The 17,391-nt window shown below is 48.4% G+C and overlaps 1 protein-coding gene across 1 annotated transcript in view; it reads left to right on the top strand.

Moving 5' to 3' along the window:
- Positions 1-16,691: 16,691 nt before the first annotated feature.
- NSD3 (nuclear receptor binding SET domain protein 3) overlaps positions 16,692-17,391 on the top strand; it is a 253,610-nt gene continuing 252,910 nt past the window's right edge. Inside the window, exon 1 of the mRNA XM_082255234.1 lies at positions 16,692-17,295. The gene's annotated coding sequence lies outside the window, so the exon portion shown is untranslated. The remainder of the gene's footprint in view (positions 17,296-17,391) is intronic.

Below are 17,391 nucleotides of genomic sequence, written 5' to 3'. Positions count from 1 at the left end.
CTTGTGCCATACTCACACAGGTACTCATTGATGGCCCTCTGCTGCATGTGCAGCCACTACAGCATTGCCAATGTTGAGTTCCACTTGTTGGGCATGTCACAAATGAGGTGGTTGGTGGGCAGGTTGAATTCTCGTTGAATGTCAGCCAGCCGAGCACTGGCATTGTAGGACTGCCAGAAATGGCCACAAACTTTTCTGGTATGCCTCAGAAGATCTTGTAAGCCCGGGTAACTGTTCAAGAAATGCTGCACCACCAAATTTAGGACATGTGCCAAGCATGGAACATGTGTCAAGTGTCCCTGTGGGAAGGCAGAAAGAAGGTTGGTGCCATTGTCACATACAATCATTCCTGGCTCAAGCTGCTGTGGCGTCAACAACCTCTAAGCCTGCCCCTGCAGAGCTGACAGAATCTCAGCCACGTTGTGGCTCCTGTCCCCTAGACAGACCAACTGAAGCACTGCATGACATCTTTTAGCCTGCTTGAATAGCCCCTTGAACACTTAGGGAACACTGCTGGTTCAAAGGACAATTCAGCAGAAGAGGCGATAGAGGAAGAAGAAGAGGGGGTGGAGCAGACAGATGTGGCAGAATCACCACCAATGTTTTGGAGGCGTGGTGGCGGAACAAGCTCCAGCACTGAACCCTGTCCTGCATCCTTTGTAGCTACCAGCAGAGTTACCCAGTGCGCCGGGGAAAGAAATGTAAGGTTCCTGACTATGCCTGTTGGACCATGAGTCAGCAGTAATGTGAACCTTCCTGCTGACCGCGCTGTCCAACAAGGCCACAACATTGCCTTCCACATGATGGTACAGAGCTGAAATGGCCTTATGTAAAAAATACATTTATTTTTGGAACCTTCTACTGGGGTACAGCACATTCTGCAAATTCATGAAAGGGGGCAGAGTCTACCAGATTAAAGGCCGCAGTTGTAGTGCCAGCAATTTGGTCAAGCAAGCATTTCGATGCTGAGCATGTGGATAGCTGGGACATTTTTTTTTTTTTTTTTTACGGTTCAGCAACTGGGGTAACGAAATTTGCCTGCTGGTCAAATCAACAGGTGGTATACTGCTAACAGATTGGGTGCAAGTACCTGTGGCACCCATTGCTACACCATCATCCCTGCAGGTTTTCGAGAGGACTTGAGATATAGTAAGGGTAGAGATCCTAGATGAGGAGCAAGGAGAAGTCTGCATTTTGTTATGAGGTACAGTAGGTCTTTCAGGTGCTGTTGCCATATTTCTTGTCAAGCATGTAGTGCCTAAGCGGCTGGTGTTATGGCGACGTTTGATCCGCTTCAGACAGAGATTGCAAACAGCAATGCTGCGGTCTGCTGCACATGTGTTGAAAAAAGCTTACACCAATGAACTTTTGAAAGTTAGCGGGGAGTTAGCAGCACCCTGAACCTGTGAAGGTCTGTGGTGTGATACAATAGGGTAGCTGCCCTTAAGCCGGCCCCTGGAGGACATCCTGCCTCATTGGAGTTGTTCCGCCTCCTCCTCACTTTCCTCCTCTATTCTCTCAGGCACCCAAGTAAGGTCAGTGACCTCATCATCCCCTCCCTCCTCATCACTTGAGCAAACTTGGCAGTATGCTGCTGCTTTTGGAACATGACTGCTAGTTTCTGGTCCTTCATTGTCACCCCCTCTCTCTAGGCTCACGTTATTCCCTTCCTCAACCTGGGAACCAACATCGGAGCATTCAACATGCTGCGCATCCTCCAGCATCATGTAACTGACACTGTGATCGAATAATTCAGGTGACTCCTGTGTGCAAGATGCTGAGGCTATGGAAGCCCACTATAACCAAATGGTCTACACAAGGAGGAAAGTCATATGATCACCTACATAGAATATTTATCCAACCAAGGATGAATTCTATCAAAAATAAAGTGCAGAGAAACACAGAACTCAGGACTCAGTCTGCGTTTTTACAGCAGGGATGTTTGTTGGCATTACGATTCTCCCCATTTGGAAATTTTCCCTTACTGAATAAGAACTCAATCTCTCTGGTGATGCTTCATAGCTATATGCTCTCGGAGTTCTGTGTTTATCTGCACTTTATATTTGCTTGAATTCATCCTTAAATGGATAAATATTCTATGTAAGGGATTGTATGCCTTTCCTCCTTGTGTAGACCACTTGGTTATTTTCCAGTCTGTTACTTTAACTCTTGTGACTTGGCACATGAGATTTATCTTTGTGGTTTTATTGAGAGTGTATATATATTTCTTGAACCATTTATCACACATCTAGATCCAAAGGAGGCCCAGATCACTGGTGAAACGCGTCGATCCAGCGCACTGTAGGATGTGTTTTGTTATGTGATACACCCTTTATATGCTGTATGTTCATGTGATGTTTTTATTATTCTGTTTTCAATAACATTTATGTGTATTTTTTTATACATTGTTCTTTTTATGAGATTTTTTTCCTCGTCAGGAAAGGTTTTTCCCTTGGCAGACTTGGTTTATTTTAAAATGTACTTAACTTTCAGGGGATTGTGCCAGCATCTTGTTGACAGATATTAACTCTCTCTTTCTAAAAAAAAAAAAAAACCCTGACGCAGAAGTAATAGCACCTGCGATACAGAAGGGGGGACAGCAATTATGCCCTAAATATTATTAGTCCTGCTGTGCCACGAAAAAAATTCCCCCAAAAAATCCCACTTCTGATGCAGAAGGAATAGCACCAACGACACAAAAGGGGGGACAGCAATTATGCCCTATATAAAATTAGTGCTGCTGTGCCACCTTTGAGAGACCTTGGCTCCTCCCTTCTCAGGAAACACCGCCCCATCCATACAGATCTAAACCCCCTGGTAGCCAGCACCCTTCAGTTCTCCAAGAGTACCTCCGGCCAGCTGGGAAGACACAAAGACATATCATACTAACTTCCATCTTCTGACCGTCTTATGTCCAGACCTTCTTTGGGTGGGTAACGGTGCCGTCCTGAAATACTCCTGGAAAAGACGTTACCTGTAAGAGTAACTCTATTTTTCCCCTCTCGTGTCTAAGTATAGCCACCTTTGAGAGGATAAGCGAGTACTTACAACCACTTGAAGGACTTTGTGCCCAAAAGTCTGATCTTGTCAGGTAAACTCCTACAGTTTGGCTAATCAGCGCATTCGCACATTGGCGCGAATACGCATGCGCGGCCAACTCCGGGCAAGATCAACAAGGAATGTGCGTGCGCCAATGCGCATGCGCGCACGCAGGACGTGACGGCGCTTGGCGCCAAACGGCCTATTTAAACTCAGCAATGACAGCCACTAGTTGCTGGATGATCTTCAGCTCCCCGTGTCCCTTGTGCCTTGTTTTTGCCTTTATCTTGGATTTCCTGTTGCCGACCCGGATTGCTTGACCATCGACTCTTCTTGATACCTCTGGCTCCTGACTTTTTGGCTTGTCCCTGGACTTTCCCTGTTTTCTCCAGTGTCTGACCCGGCTTGGCTATTGACTCCGCATTACCAGTCTCCTGTGGGCTATCCAGCTTACATTGTTCCTGCAGCACACCTGCCTGGCTTGTCAAGTGTTCCAGATCCGCCTTGGACCTATCACCCATTGGCCGCAGCCACCATCTGGCAATCCCAGCCGGCAACCCGTGCTACTTCAGGCACAGCACTCCCTGTCTCACCTCCAGGGGTGTTCTGCACCTAGCCGCAAGGGGAGCCCTCTCTACACTCCGGCTTCGGATCAGGTATGTGACAGTATCATCCAGCCATGACAGAAGCCGAGAGAGGTGCCTCCCCACTGGAAGCCTTATGCCAGCAAGTTGCAGCTTTAACCCAGGCTGTGAAGAATCTTCAGAAGGGTTACTTCCAACTGGAAGGTCGCTTGCAGTACCTGTCTACACCGCCTCCGGCGGCTCCTTCAGATCCATCTGCTGCAGCCTCTAACCCTGCTCCTTCAGCTTCGGGACAACCAGCTCCTATTCCTACCACGATAGCTCCTCCTCCTGAACCCAGCGTACCCCTGCCTGAACGCTTCTCTGGTGATCGCCGGCATCTTTTTCGTGGAAAAGAAGGACCATACCCTAAGGCCTTGTGTGGATTACAGAGACTTAAATAAAATTACTATAAAGAACCGGTACCCGCTTCCTCTCGTTCCTGAGCTTTTTCAGAGATTCCACTCCGCTCAAGTCTTCACCAAATTAGATCTACGAGGTGCTTATAATTTGGTGCGAATCCGTGAAGGCGACGAGTGGAAGACTGCCTTTCGAACCCGTTTCGGGCACTTCGAGTACCTGGTTATGCCTTTTGGGCTCTGCAATGCCCCTGCCACCTTCCAGCATCTAGTAAACGATATTTTCAGAGAATTCCTGGACAATTTCCTTATCGTTTACTTAGATGACATTCTTGTTTTTTCTGCCAACTTGGAGTCACATAGAATACACGTGCAAAAAGTATTGACCCCTCTCAGAAAACACGGGCTTTATGCAAAGGCGGAAAAATGCGAATTCGAGAAATCATCAATACAGTTTCTAGGTCTGATTATCTCCACGGATGGAATAGCAATGGACCCTCAGAAAGTGTCTGCCATCTTGGAGTGGCCTGCTCCCACGGACAAGAAAGGTATCCAGAGGTTTGTGGGTTTCGCAAATTTTTATCGCAGATTCATTAAGGACTTTTCCCGCATCATTGCCCCCATTACTCAACTAACTCGGCAACACACCCGCTTCCACTGGTCTTCAGAGGCTCAAGGGGCGTTTGACAAACTTAAGGCTGTGTTCCCCAGTGCCCCCGTGCTACAGCATCCGGACCCGGCTTTGCCGTATGTCCTTGAGGTTGATGCCTCAGAGGTAGCCACGGGAGCAATCCTCTCTCAACGCCAGGGACCTAAAGCTTTGCTCCACCCAGTAGCTTTTTTTTCTCGAAAGCTCACTCAGCCTGAGAGGAACTATGACGTAGGGGACCGAGAACTGCTGGCCATCAAGGCGGCACTTGAGGAGTGGCGGTATTTGTTGGAAGGTGCAGCCCATCCAATTATGATATTTACAGATCATAAAAATCTTCAAGTATCTCAGATCTGCCAGACGCTTGAGACCTCGACAAGCCAGATGGGCCCTATTCTTTTCAAGATTTAATTTCCATCTTACGTACCGGCCAGGATCCAAGAACGGGAAAGCAGACGCCCTCTCACGGATGTTCCCTGAAACTCCTATGGATGTCACCCCTAGCACAATTTTGTCTGCCCAAAATTTTCTGTTAATCCAGCCGGATCTCAGGACCACCCTTGAACGGGCCTCTGCCCAATGCACTGCCCCTGAGATCTCTACACTCCAGAAACAGGGGAATTTCTTTTTGCATAATAATAAAATTTTTGTACCTCAGGAAGCCAGACTCACGGTCCTTAAAGCATTTCATGACCACCCATTAGTCGGTCACTTTGGGGTTCGTAAGACTCTGGAACTCATCCAACGATCCTATTGGTGGCCTTTCCTATTGGTGGTATTCCTGCACGACCTGCCTTCGGAGTAAGGGCAGCCATGTCCAAGCCTGGGGTCTATTGAGACCACTTCCTGTTCCCAAACAACCTTGGGAAATGTTATCCATGGACTTTATAGTGGACCTACCGTCTCCTGAGGGATTCTCTACAATCATGGTGGTAGTAGATCGCCTATCTCACTTTGTGCCTATGGTTGGCACTCCTTCAGCCGTGGACATGGCACATACCTTTATCAAGGAAATCGTGAGGTTACATGGTCTGCCCAGCAGCATCGTGTCCGACCGAGGAGTACAATTTACCTCCAGATTCTGGAGGGCCCTTTGCAAAATCTTTAATATCGAGGTTTGCCTATCATCAGCATATCACCCGCAAAGTAACGGCCAAACAGAAAGGACAAATCAGACTCTCGAACAATATCTCCGCTGCTTTTCTACATTTTCACAGGACAATTGAGTAGCCTTGCTCCCGTGTGCCGAGTTCGCATACAACAACTCAATTCACGCTTCCACACATCAGTCTCCGTTCTTTGCGAACTATGGTTTCCACCCATCTTTTCTGCCTTGCCCGATACCTGAAACTACGGTACCTGCTGTGCAAGATAGGACAACCTTCCTCCAGGAAAATTTTCTGCTCCTGCAAAGGACTATGCAAAAAACACAACAAAGCTACAAACAGTTTTATGACAAGAGGAAGAAAGACAGTCCCGCCTTGAAGGTGGGAGATAAGGTGCGGCTGTCCACCCTTAACATCAAGTTGTCCTGCCATCTAAAAAGTTGGGGCCAAGGTTCATTGGTCCCTTTCCGATCAAAAGAATAATTAACCCTGTGGCCTTTGAACTATGTCTTCCTAATACGTACAGGATCCATCCAGTGTTCCATGTGTCCTTGCTCAAACCGGCCAATTCTGGTCCCTTCCCTAATAGAGACGATTTGCCTCCACCTCCAGTTCTAGTACATGGCGAAACAGAGTATGAAGTGGAATCCATTCTGGATTGCCGCAGAAGAGGAAGGCAAACCCAGTACCTGGTGAAATGGAAAGGCTATCCTCCGGAAGAAAGTTCTTGGGAACCTGCGCAACACATACATGCTCCTAGGCTGCTACGGGACTTTTTCAAAAAGTTTCCTGGAAAACAGGCCCTTTTGGGCATCCGGAGGCTGCCCCTCAGGGGGGGGCACTGTCAGGTAAACTCCAACAGTTTGGCTAATCAGCGCATTCGCGCATTGGCGCGAATACGCATGCGTGGCCAACTCCGGGCAAGATCAACTAGGAATGTGCGTGCGCCAATGCGCACGCGCGCACGCAGGACGTGACGGCGCTTAGCGCCAAACGGCCTATTTAAACTCAGCAATGACAGCCACTAGTTGCTGGATGATCTTCAGCTCCCCGTGTCCCTTGTGCCTTGTTTTTGCCTTTATCTTGGATTTCCTGTTGCCGACTCGGATTGCTTGACCATCGACTCTTCTTGATACCTCTGGCTCCTGACCTTTTGGCTTGTCCCTGGACTCTCCCTGTTTTCTCCAGTGTCTGACCCGGCTTGGCTATTGACTCAGCATTACCAGTCTCCTGTGGGCTATCCAGCTTACCTTGTTCCTGCAGCACACCTGCCTGGCTTGTCAAGTGTTCCAGATCCGCCTTGGACCTATCACCCATTGGCCGCAGCCACCATCTGGCAATCCCAGCCGGCGAACCGTGCTACTTCGGGCACAGCACTCCCTGTCTCACCTCCAGGGGTGTTCTGCACCTAGCCGCAAGGGGAGCCCTCTCTACACTCCGGCTTCAGATCAGGTACGTGACAGATCTTTAGCAGACAACAGGTGAAGCCTGTAGTGCTTGGTGAAGGTTGAAAAACTGGACCAGGTTGCTGCCCGACAGATCTGCTCGGGGTAGCACCAGCTCTTTCCGCCTGGGAAGTCGCCATATCCCTAGTGGAATGTGCCCTTATACCTACCAGGACCTCATTCCTGCTTGAAGTATAGGCTTGGCTAATGGCTAATCTATGCCATCTGGCTAAAGAACATCTAGAGGCTTTAGAACCTCTACTAGAGCCAGAAAATAGAACAAAGAAGAATCAGACTTCCTAAATTCCTTTGTACGATCCATGTACTGAAGGACACACCTTCTAACATCTAACTTATGAAAATTACTCTCCTGTTCATTCACAGGATTCGAACAGAAAGTTAATAAAATTATTTCTTGTTCTCTGTGAAACTTCGAGACCACTTTTTGGTAAGGAAGCCGGATCTGTTCTAAACATAATACCATCCAAAACATTTTTTACAAAAGAAGCTCTAAAAGAAAGAGCTTCTAGTTCAGTTACCCTTCTGGCGGTAATGATCTATTCTTCACCAACAAAAACTGTCTTGAGGGTAAATACTTCCTCACACAAGATTTAATAGGTTCAAACGCCTCTCCTAAGAGAGCTTGTAGAACCACGGATAGATCCCATATAGGAAAAGGAAGATTACTCACTGGTCTCTGCCTGTTTAAGGCCTTAAATAAAAACGAATCACCCAAGGGTTTTCAGCTAAGGATACTTCTAGAAAGACACTTATTGCCGAAACTTGACTCTTTAGGATGCTGACAGCTAGACCTTTATCTGCCCCACTTTGTAGATGTAGCACTGCCCCCTTGAGAACTGCTGGATATTACACTTTCGGGTCCCCCTTGGTTACCATTAGCAATACTGGCATTATCAATTTAACACATTACTTCTTGGCTCAGCCAATAATCAGTCCAGGGATATGTAGTTGTTTTTGGTGTTTTATTTTAAATAGGGATGGGAGAAGGGAATAGCGGGATACTCCAAATTAACTATTCACAAGATGGAGGACTTCTAATTCTCGATACAGCCAGGCTGTTGATTCACCCTGCCATTTAGGTGAATTTGAGGTAAGTCTCTATCCAGATGACTTGATGAATTGAATTCTCTTCAGGATACTTTCCTAGCATCCTCTTTCTCGACCACTGACACCTGTCCTCTGACTATCCTACTCCAGGGATAGTACAGTACTCGTGATACTGTTTTTTCAGGGTCTCCAGTTTCTCCCCCTTAGTCAGCTCTCCTGGACCTCTGGGTTCACCTCCGTTCCTCTGGGCATCAGGACGAACTCCTGATGCCATGTGCCACTGCTACAGAGGAGGAGGCAGCCGCCACCCTCCCTCCGGGACTCTGCTCCCCAGCTAACGACTCCGCAGCACATGTGCTCCTGACTTTATACAGTATCCCAGAATGCACCGAGAAAGCCTGTTTCTGCCAATCACCAGGACTGTATCAAAGCCTATGTACCCATTGGTCAGGTTTCCTCCCACTATCCAACATGCCTCCCTATTGGACCAGTGTGAAACTCTCTCTAAACCCAATGAATCACATACTGAGCACACTGAGCAGACCTAACTCACAGATCCTGCTTTCTGCTAGACAGAAAGCAAAATATAATTTTCCTGCTGCTCCCCTGATAGGCAGACAGAGCCAAAAACTATACTCTCTCACTAGCACCTACCTAGGAGGGTGCTACATAGAAATTCCAGTACTGTCACTGGGCTAACTACATCCAAGGAGCTTCCTGCACATCAGCTGTTAAAACGCTTCCAGGTCTTAAAGCGGAGTACCACTCAAAAGTGGAACTTCCGCTTTTTAGGCCTCTTGACCCAATGACATGCCACATTTGGCATGTAATTTTTTTGGGAGGGGAGTGAGTACCTAGTTTTGACAGGTACCCGATCCCACTTCCGCTCGGGCCGCCTAGGCAGCTCGGGCGGAAGTTCTCCTCTACCCCTCCCTCTCTGCAATCTTCTGTGACACGTCACAGATCCCAGAAGATTGCCCGTCCACTGAGGACACGCAGCATGACTTGCGCATGTGCAGTGCGCACCCTGCTGTGAAGCCTCAAGCTGTCACAGCCGGGTGCCCACACTAGAGATACCGGCGCCTAGGGGGGAAGACAGAGAGATCCGAGGCTCCCGCCGGGCGCATTGCTGGACCGTGGGACAGGGGAGTGTGTGTTTATTAAAATTCAGCAGCTACACTTTTTATAGCTGCTGACTTTTAATAAACACAAAAGCCAGTGGAACTCCGCTTTAAGGTAATAAGGTAAATGGCCCGCGTTTCCTTTTTCCTGCTACTAAGCAGAGTCGCCATCAAGTGATCTGAAAACCCCTTGCTTTTCAGAAACTCTTCCTCAGAAGCCAGGCTGCGAGATTCCACCTGGGGACAGGAAACTGGGCTCTGAAAAAGAAACTCCTTCTGAATTGGTGGAATTCAGGGGGTTCCACTGCCAGACCCTTTAGGACCGAAAACCACAGTCTCCTGGGCCAATGTGGTGCTATGAGGATCAGGGTAGTGTCTTTCTTCTGAAACTTCCTCAGGACCGCGGGTATTAGAACAGGCGAGGGTAAGGCATAGCATCTGGAGAAATGCCAGCTCTGAGCAGGTGCGTCCACTCCCAGCGCCCCGTCCCATTTGTTCAGGAAGAAGAGCCGCATTTTCGTATTTTGCTGAGAGGCAAACAGATCCATGCACGGCACCCCCCCCCCCCCCATCGCTGAATGATCAACCTGAAGACATCCTGATTGAGGATCCTTAAAGTTTTCTGCTCAGGAAGTTGGCCAATTGGCTCAATTCTCCCTTTATGTAAACCGCTGACAGGGAGAGCACTTGGGCTTTGGCTCACTGAAGAATTCCTTCTGCTAGAGCCCACAGAGACTTGCTCCTTGTTCCCCTTGTCGGTTGACATAAGCAAATACTGTGGAATTGTCTGAGTGGACCTGAACATTGTGTCCCTGTAGTTCTGTCTGGAAAGCTCTGAGAGCCAGCTCGACTGCTTTCAGTTCTCCAATTTGAAGATCGCCTTGAATCTTCACTCTTCCAGGACCCCTGCACCAGTTGGGAGTCCAGGTGTGTGCCCCACCCTGTGCCACTTGCGTCTGTAGTGATGACTCTGGACATTGACAGGACCCAAAAGAGACCTTGAGACAGGTTTGAGATCCTTCTCCACCACCAGAGGAACCTTTTTATTCCTACTGGTACGTGCACTAAGGAATCCAAAGAGCCCTGAGTGTGGTCCCATACCTCCAAGATGAACAGTTGTAGAGGACGGAAGTGAACCTCTAGTGTACCGCTGGGATTGCGGCCGTTAGCGACCCCAGTGCCGACATGGCTTGTCTTACCAATATAGATAGATTGCTTTGAAAAAGGCCCATAACTCTATCTTTTGACTTTTTTTTAAAAGAAGAAAGACCTTTTGAAGTGTGGAATCTAATTCGTAGCCCAGAAAGGTGACCTTTTTTGGGAGTACCAGACTGGACTTTTCCAGATTCAGGAGCCACCCCAGGCTCTCTAGAAATTGCCTTACCGCCAGTAGATCCCTGGACAGCTGCTCCTGAGAAGGGGCAAACAGGAGCAGATCGTCTAGGTAGGCAATGACTGAAACGCTTTTGAGCCACAAACAAGCCAAGGCTTCTGCCATGAACTGGGTGAAAATGCGGGGGGAAAAGGACAATCCGAAAGGAAGGGCCCAAAATTGTAGATGTAATGTGCCCTCTTTCGTCCTTATGGCCAAACTGAGAAACTTCTGACACCCTTCTGATATGGGAATATGCAGGTAGGCATCTCTCAGGTCTATTGAGGCCATAAAGCAGTTTGAAGGAAGGATAGCCCTTATCGAGAAGATCAAATCCATCCTGAATCTTTTGTAAGCAATTGAGACGCTTTAGGTTCAGGATAAGTCTGTACTTGCCTGAAGGTTTCCGCACGACAAAAACGTGGGTATAGAACCCTCCGCCTAAATCCTTTGGTGGTACCTTCACCATGACCCTCTGTTCCTCCAGCTCTTTCTGGGAAGAAAGTAAGGCAGACGTCCTTTCTGTGCATCTTAGTAATTCAGTGATGAACATCCTGCATGGAGGGGGGCTTTAAAATTCCAACTGAAAAACCCCTTCCTATGATCCCAAGAATGAACTGACTAGGGGGTGATCACTTTCCACTGTGAGAGGAAGGCCCCCAATCTTCCTCCCACCGTGGTCAGCTCATCATTGGGTTTTCTTGGGCTGTTAAGGAGAGTGAAAAATCACCCCCCCCCCCCCCTTGGCCCCTGGCTCTTTGGACCCATGATTTCCTCTGCCCCTCTGCGAACTTCGTAGGGGAGGCAGCTTTAGACATCATTAGATGGTCCTCCAGAGCAATGCTTAACTCAGTGACAGCCAAAAGAGCTTTGTGGCTAAAACCCTGGGCGGCTGACCCATCCTCAAAGCAGAATAGCTGAAAATTGCCTTTTCATGGGAAGGCCCTGTTCAGCCAAAAGCTGGAGACGGCCATCTCCAGGGTTACAGGAGGAAGATCAGATCTTCTACCCCAACATTGCAGGTATAGATGCCAGAGAGGGTGACCAACCAGAGCAGCGCCTAGCAGGGACCAGGATTTTGGAAGTTTTCGCCCCTTCCAAGGACTCTAGAAGGAATTGGAGTGGTACACAATCAACCTTCCTAAGGTCACAGAGAGCCAAGGCACCTGCGGCTACTTCGGGTACACAGAAGACTTTTTGATGCCAGGCCAGCCCAGGGGGAGGCGGTTTGAGCCAGACTGCTTAGATTTGCCCAGTTCTGACAAGATCATTGTCAAGATTGGTGGGTTCAGTCCACAGTGGTGCAAGGCCATTATTGGCCAATCAAACGACATCCCCCAGAATACTCCTTTACTCCCAGCAAGACAACTCCCAGTCGACCCTGAAGTTAGCGGCTCTTCAAGAGTGCATCAATATCTTGCTGGGTCAGGGGGCGATCATAGCAGTTCTGACCTGTCAAAGGCTTACAGGCTTCTACTCACCTTCATTTCTGGTCCAGAAAAAGTTAAGATTTGCGTTTGAAGACAGACATTACACATTTTTCCGCCTTCCCTTTCGGGCTATCTACTTCTCCGCGAACCTTCATAAAGGTTCTGATTGCAGTTTTAGCCCCTCTGAGGGAAGAGAGGCTCAGAGTCCATAATTTCTTGGATGATATCATTCTCAAAGCCCAGAACCAAGACCTCTGCAGAGACAGAGAGAGCTGCTACTGTCCACCTTATGGGCATTCGGCTGGATAGTCAATCTTCAAAAGAGCCAGCTGGAGCCAACACAGAGTATAATCTATCTAGAGGCCCAGTTCAATACTCGGGAGGCCACAGTTTCCTTGCCTCTTCAGAAGCTCCCCAAGATCAGGGAGAAATTCCAGCAAGAATTGGGGACACCAGTAATGTCAGCATCAAAGTGCATGAGTCTCCTTGGGACGATGGCATTGTGTATCCCGATGATCCCCTGGGTGCACTGGAAACTCAGAGTTTTGCAACAAGGCTTCCTGAGGCAGTGGAAGAAAGTGCATCTATCCCAGCCAATCAGGATCAACAACCAGATGCACCAGAGTCTCTGGTGGTGGATACATCAAAAAACACTATTACAGCATCGTCCATTGGGGCCACAACAATGGATCATTGCTACCACAGATGCCAGCGGGCTGTGGCACCACCTGCAAACAACACAAGATCCAGGTCAGATGGGAACTTTCTTCTCAGGGCCTAGTCTCCAACATCCTGGAACTTTGAGCAGCTTTTATGGCGTTAGCCACCTTACTGCCTCACACACAAGGTCATCCAGTCCTGCTCTGTATGGACAACATGGCAGCAGTATCTTACATACAACGTCAAGGCGGAATGCACAGTTAATCTCTTTTGAGAGAGGTTGAGCCGATCATGTCACTGGCACTACAACATCTATTAGATTTGAGGGCTATATATCTTCCAGGCAGTCAGAACCTGGAAGCAGATCATCTATCCAGGCAATTCAAGGATCCCAACGAGTAGACCCTTCATCCCGAGACGTTCGAGCAGATTGTCCAACAGTGGGGGCTCCGCAACTGGATCTTTTTGTCTCCTCAATCAACTGCAAGCCGCTTCCTCTCATGTTATCCACATCCAATGTCAGAGGGGACAGACGCCTTGACCTATGCTTGGGTGGTGCATATGGCCTATGCCTTCCCTCCAATTTCATTGATATTGAAATTTCTGAAGAGATTATTGGTGGAAAATCTGGCGGTTATTGCGATACTGTCCTACTGGCCGCGCAGACCATGGTTCCCGCTGGCAATAGATCTCAGCATGTGCTCTCCAATCATGCAGCCAGTGAATCCTCATCTTCTGTTGCAAGGAGAAATCCTGCATCCACATCCATCTTGACTGGCCCTAGAGGCCTAGAAATTTAAAGGCAGGGCTACAGGATTTAGGATGTTCCCCAGAGGTCATCAAAACCGTACAGAGCTCCAGGAAAGGGTCTACCAACTAGCTTTCCAGGCATCGGGTCATCTCCACATGACCAACCTTTGCCTCTTGGGCGTTGAGCCCTTTGAGGTGAAGCCGTGTGCTTTCTCTTAAGAGTACAATTATGCCCTTTATACTGGGAGCTGCCAGGACTGGAGGAGTCCCTCTCTGCCGTGGGAAAATCCTGATGATCCAGAGAGCCTCTGGGCCTCCTAGAGCAGGAGTGTGAGCGGCCGGGGCTGAAATAGATAAAGAAGGCACGCTCATCAGGTCATAACACACTCTTTTCTCCCACATCCTCTTACTTAACCAAAGGGGGACCTTACCTGATATTGCGGTGGTCTTGGCTATGTGGTGGAGGTCTCATGCTAGCAGAACAACCGAAAGGTGCAAAGGGCACTGCATGGCAACAGACATGAAAATAAGATAAAAAAACGAGACGAGAGTGAGAGAGAAAAAAACAAAAGACCTATATATATATATATATATATATATATATATATATATATATAAACGCATATACACCCACGCTCCTTTACATACACATTTTTTGTTTTAAGGAATCCCTTTCTGCAAGGAATCCCTATACAACATTGAGGTCATCCCCACCCCCATCCTCCTTCCAGCACGCCTTACCTGAACTCTGTTTGCTCCTCCTGGTGCCTGCTGGTCTGGGTGCCTGACTGAAAAAGATTCCATTGCTAGATCTCTGTGCCCTTTAAATAGGGCGCTTCGTAGAAGGCTCCCGCCCCCGCCTCCTATCCGGGAAGGCCAGGTCACTTGAGGGAAGCCTTTTCTCTCATCCAAGATAAACGAGGTGTCTTTGCAGCGCATCCCGCATGCACCGGAGTCTCTAGGTCCCAAAGACATGGCCACCGGAGACCACTGCGCATGTGCGGAAGAGCGGGATCGCCCACAGCTGCCAAGGTCGGCCTAAGAAGGCAGGAACAGGCCACCGAGCGTCCCTGGAGACTGACGGGAGAAAAGGGACATGTAAGACATGCTACCAGCCCCAATAGAGCCAACCCAACAAAAGGCACATAAAACAAAGGGACTAACAGAACTTTTTTAAAAATACAAAACACAGCATAAAGGAGGTGAAAAACCTGAGGCAGATTTAAAGGAACACAAATGCCATGTGGTCCCGGCTGCTAGATATGGACTCCACAGCAGGTATGCCACGAGAGGAATACTATCTCTGAATAGAGAACACCTAGGCACCAAAAGACCAGCAGAAGGGGCTCCCCACCTTGTCGGTGCATTTAGCAACTTAAGATGTGGGACTGTGCCTGGGAGGGGCTCAACCCAGATGGACTCTGACGTAGTCAGCAGGTAAGAGCTTATCCTGAGTGGAACGGCCTGTAGGTGTTGATCTTTGAGGACAAATGGGGGAGGTTGCTCTCAGTCAGACTTTTATGGATTTAAACAGGTCCTGTGGGTGGATATAGGGGCAGAGTTATATTAAATGTATGCTGCCATGTTGGTGACATGAAACATAATTTTCCCAGAAGTCTACACTAAGATACAAATCAGATTTCAGGCATCCCCTGCAACAAAAATATAATTTTTAGTGAGATACTCCCAATAAGAACACGTTTAAAGGGATGCAGGCCCAGCGATTTCCTCATTAGTGCCCTGCAGGACACAGAGAAACAAACAGTGATTTTTTTCAGAATAAAGGTGAAGGGTGGGGCATAAAATGACCCCACCCCCAACACCTATGGGATTGTGGCAGACAGGAAATTTCTAGAAAATGCCAGTTATTAATAAAAAAATAATAATAATAATAAAAAAAAATACATTTGAAATGAATACTTACCAGTGATTGGTGAATAAGTTGACAGTTGTCCTAAAACGGTCCTCTGGCGAGCTACTACCTATAAAAAGAGAGAGGATGCATCATTAGAGGGGCAGGAGATGGCGAGGATACAGAAAGCAGCACAACCCACCCTGCCACGGCCCATTGTTATGAGGTGTGTCCCTTTCTTTGAATGCATTAAGGTGAAAAACCTTCTTGTTTGCAGCTGCCCCCCAGACCCCCCAATATTCTTACCTGAACCTGAATGTTCCAGTGATGAGCAGGAGCCCCGGAGCTCCAGCCGCTGTCTTGGGTCCTTATTGGATAAATTGATAGCAGCAGGAGCCATTGGTTCCCGCTGCTATCAACCAAAACCAGTGACACAAGAGCCTTGGGGGGGGCTCTGAGTCCTGCTGTCTGTGCTAATAGATGCAGCAGCAGGACTCGAGAGCGCACCTGCACGGGTGCCCCCATAGAAAGCGGCTCTCTGTGGGGCCTCTGATGAAAAGGAGGAGCCGGGAGCGCCACCAGGGCACCCTGGAAGAGGAGGATCGGGGCTGCTCTGTGCAAAACTCTTGCACAGAGCAGGTAAGTATAACATGTTTGTCATTTGAAAAAAAAAAAAAAAAAAAAAACCTTTACAATCACTTTAAAGGTTAAGTTAAAGTAGTAGCTCTAGCTTCAATAGCTGAGCTATATCTATCTATATATATATATATATATATGGTTATGTGAAAAGTAAAATATATGCTATGAGTGTTAATTGATTATTTACACTTTATTAAAGTTTATATAATAAATGAATTATTATTTATACCTATAAATAAAAGGGCCACTGCCTTATCAAACCACAGATTTTTGAGTAAAGAGTCTTTATTTAGTTAATAAGTTCTGACTACCATACCATAACAAAAGGTAGGAATCTGCAACAAAGTTTGTTAAAAACCCTGCAATGTACACAGATCACCCAGAGGGGAATGTTTTTTTCTTTACAAAAGTGGAGTTACTCTTTAACACAGGGGGGGGGGGGGTGAAGTTGGCCTGTAATGACTATGACCATGTGTGGTCATACGGTCTTCCGTCCGGCAGGGGTCGCTCTAGCCTGGCACCACGCTCGCTCTGTGTCCCTCAAGCTTTAATGACAACAATCCCGCTCGCAGCGCTAAGGGGAACTACAACTCCCGGCATCCCTTTCGCGGCCTTTGCAGCCAATCTCCGTTCGGGATTTTTTTTCTCACTGGCGCTGCCGGGGCGCGCGGGCGGCTTTTGTGTGAAGAGGAAGCGGGCGGCGGTGACCCGGACACACCCGGAAAAGACTAGAACGCACCCGGGGGGGAGGGAGGGGGACTCGGCAGGCCGGGAGCCGCGCACGACGCCCGAAAGCCCTGCAGAATCGGCCCGAGACAATAAAACACCCGAAAAAGCCCGCATTTAAGGCCCGGGTCTGGCGTCATCCCCCCAGGAAGGGGCCCGATACTGCCTGGAACCTTCATTCCGCCTTTCTGTATAACGTGACCGGAGAAGACACCCGAATAATATCTTCGCCGCCATTTTGTGTCCCTTCCATACGGGGCTCCCCCGAAAAAAGAGAGACGAGGCCTCCAGGCTGTGATCGAGCGGGAACACCCGGAGGGGACTGGCCCCCCCTGAAAAAAAAAAAACCACGTCACCGGACCTGAATTTGCAGACGCCCCTCCCCTTTTCGGGTCACCCGTGGGTTCCTGTGGCTGAAGTCCGAGACACCCGGATCTAGAATGGAACAAACTGAAGGTGATGGTGGGCCGGGGGTTGGGGGGGATGTGTGTAGTCCATTCATGGGGGGATCTGAGCATCGTCCAATCACAGATCGATCATCCATCACTGCAG

Source organism: Pelophylax lessonae, assembly GCF_965119305.1.
Source record: "Pelophylax lessonae genome assembly, chromosome: 4".
Taxonomy (NCBI): Eukaryota; Metazoa; Chordata; class Amphibia; order Anura; family Ranidae; genus Pelophylax; species Pelophylax lessonae.
This window is presented reverse-complemented; position numbering and strand designations above follow the sequence as displayed.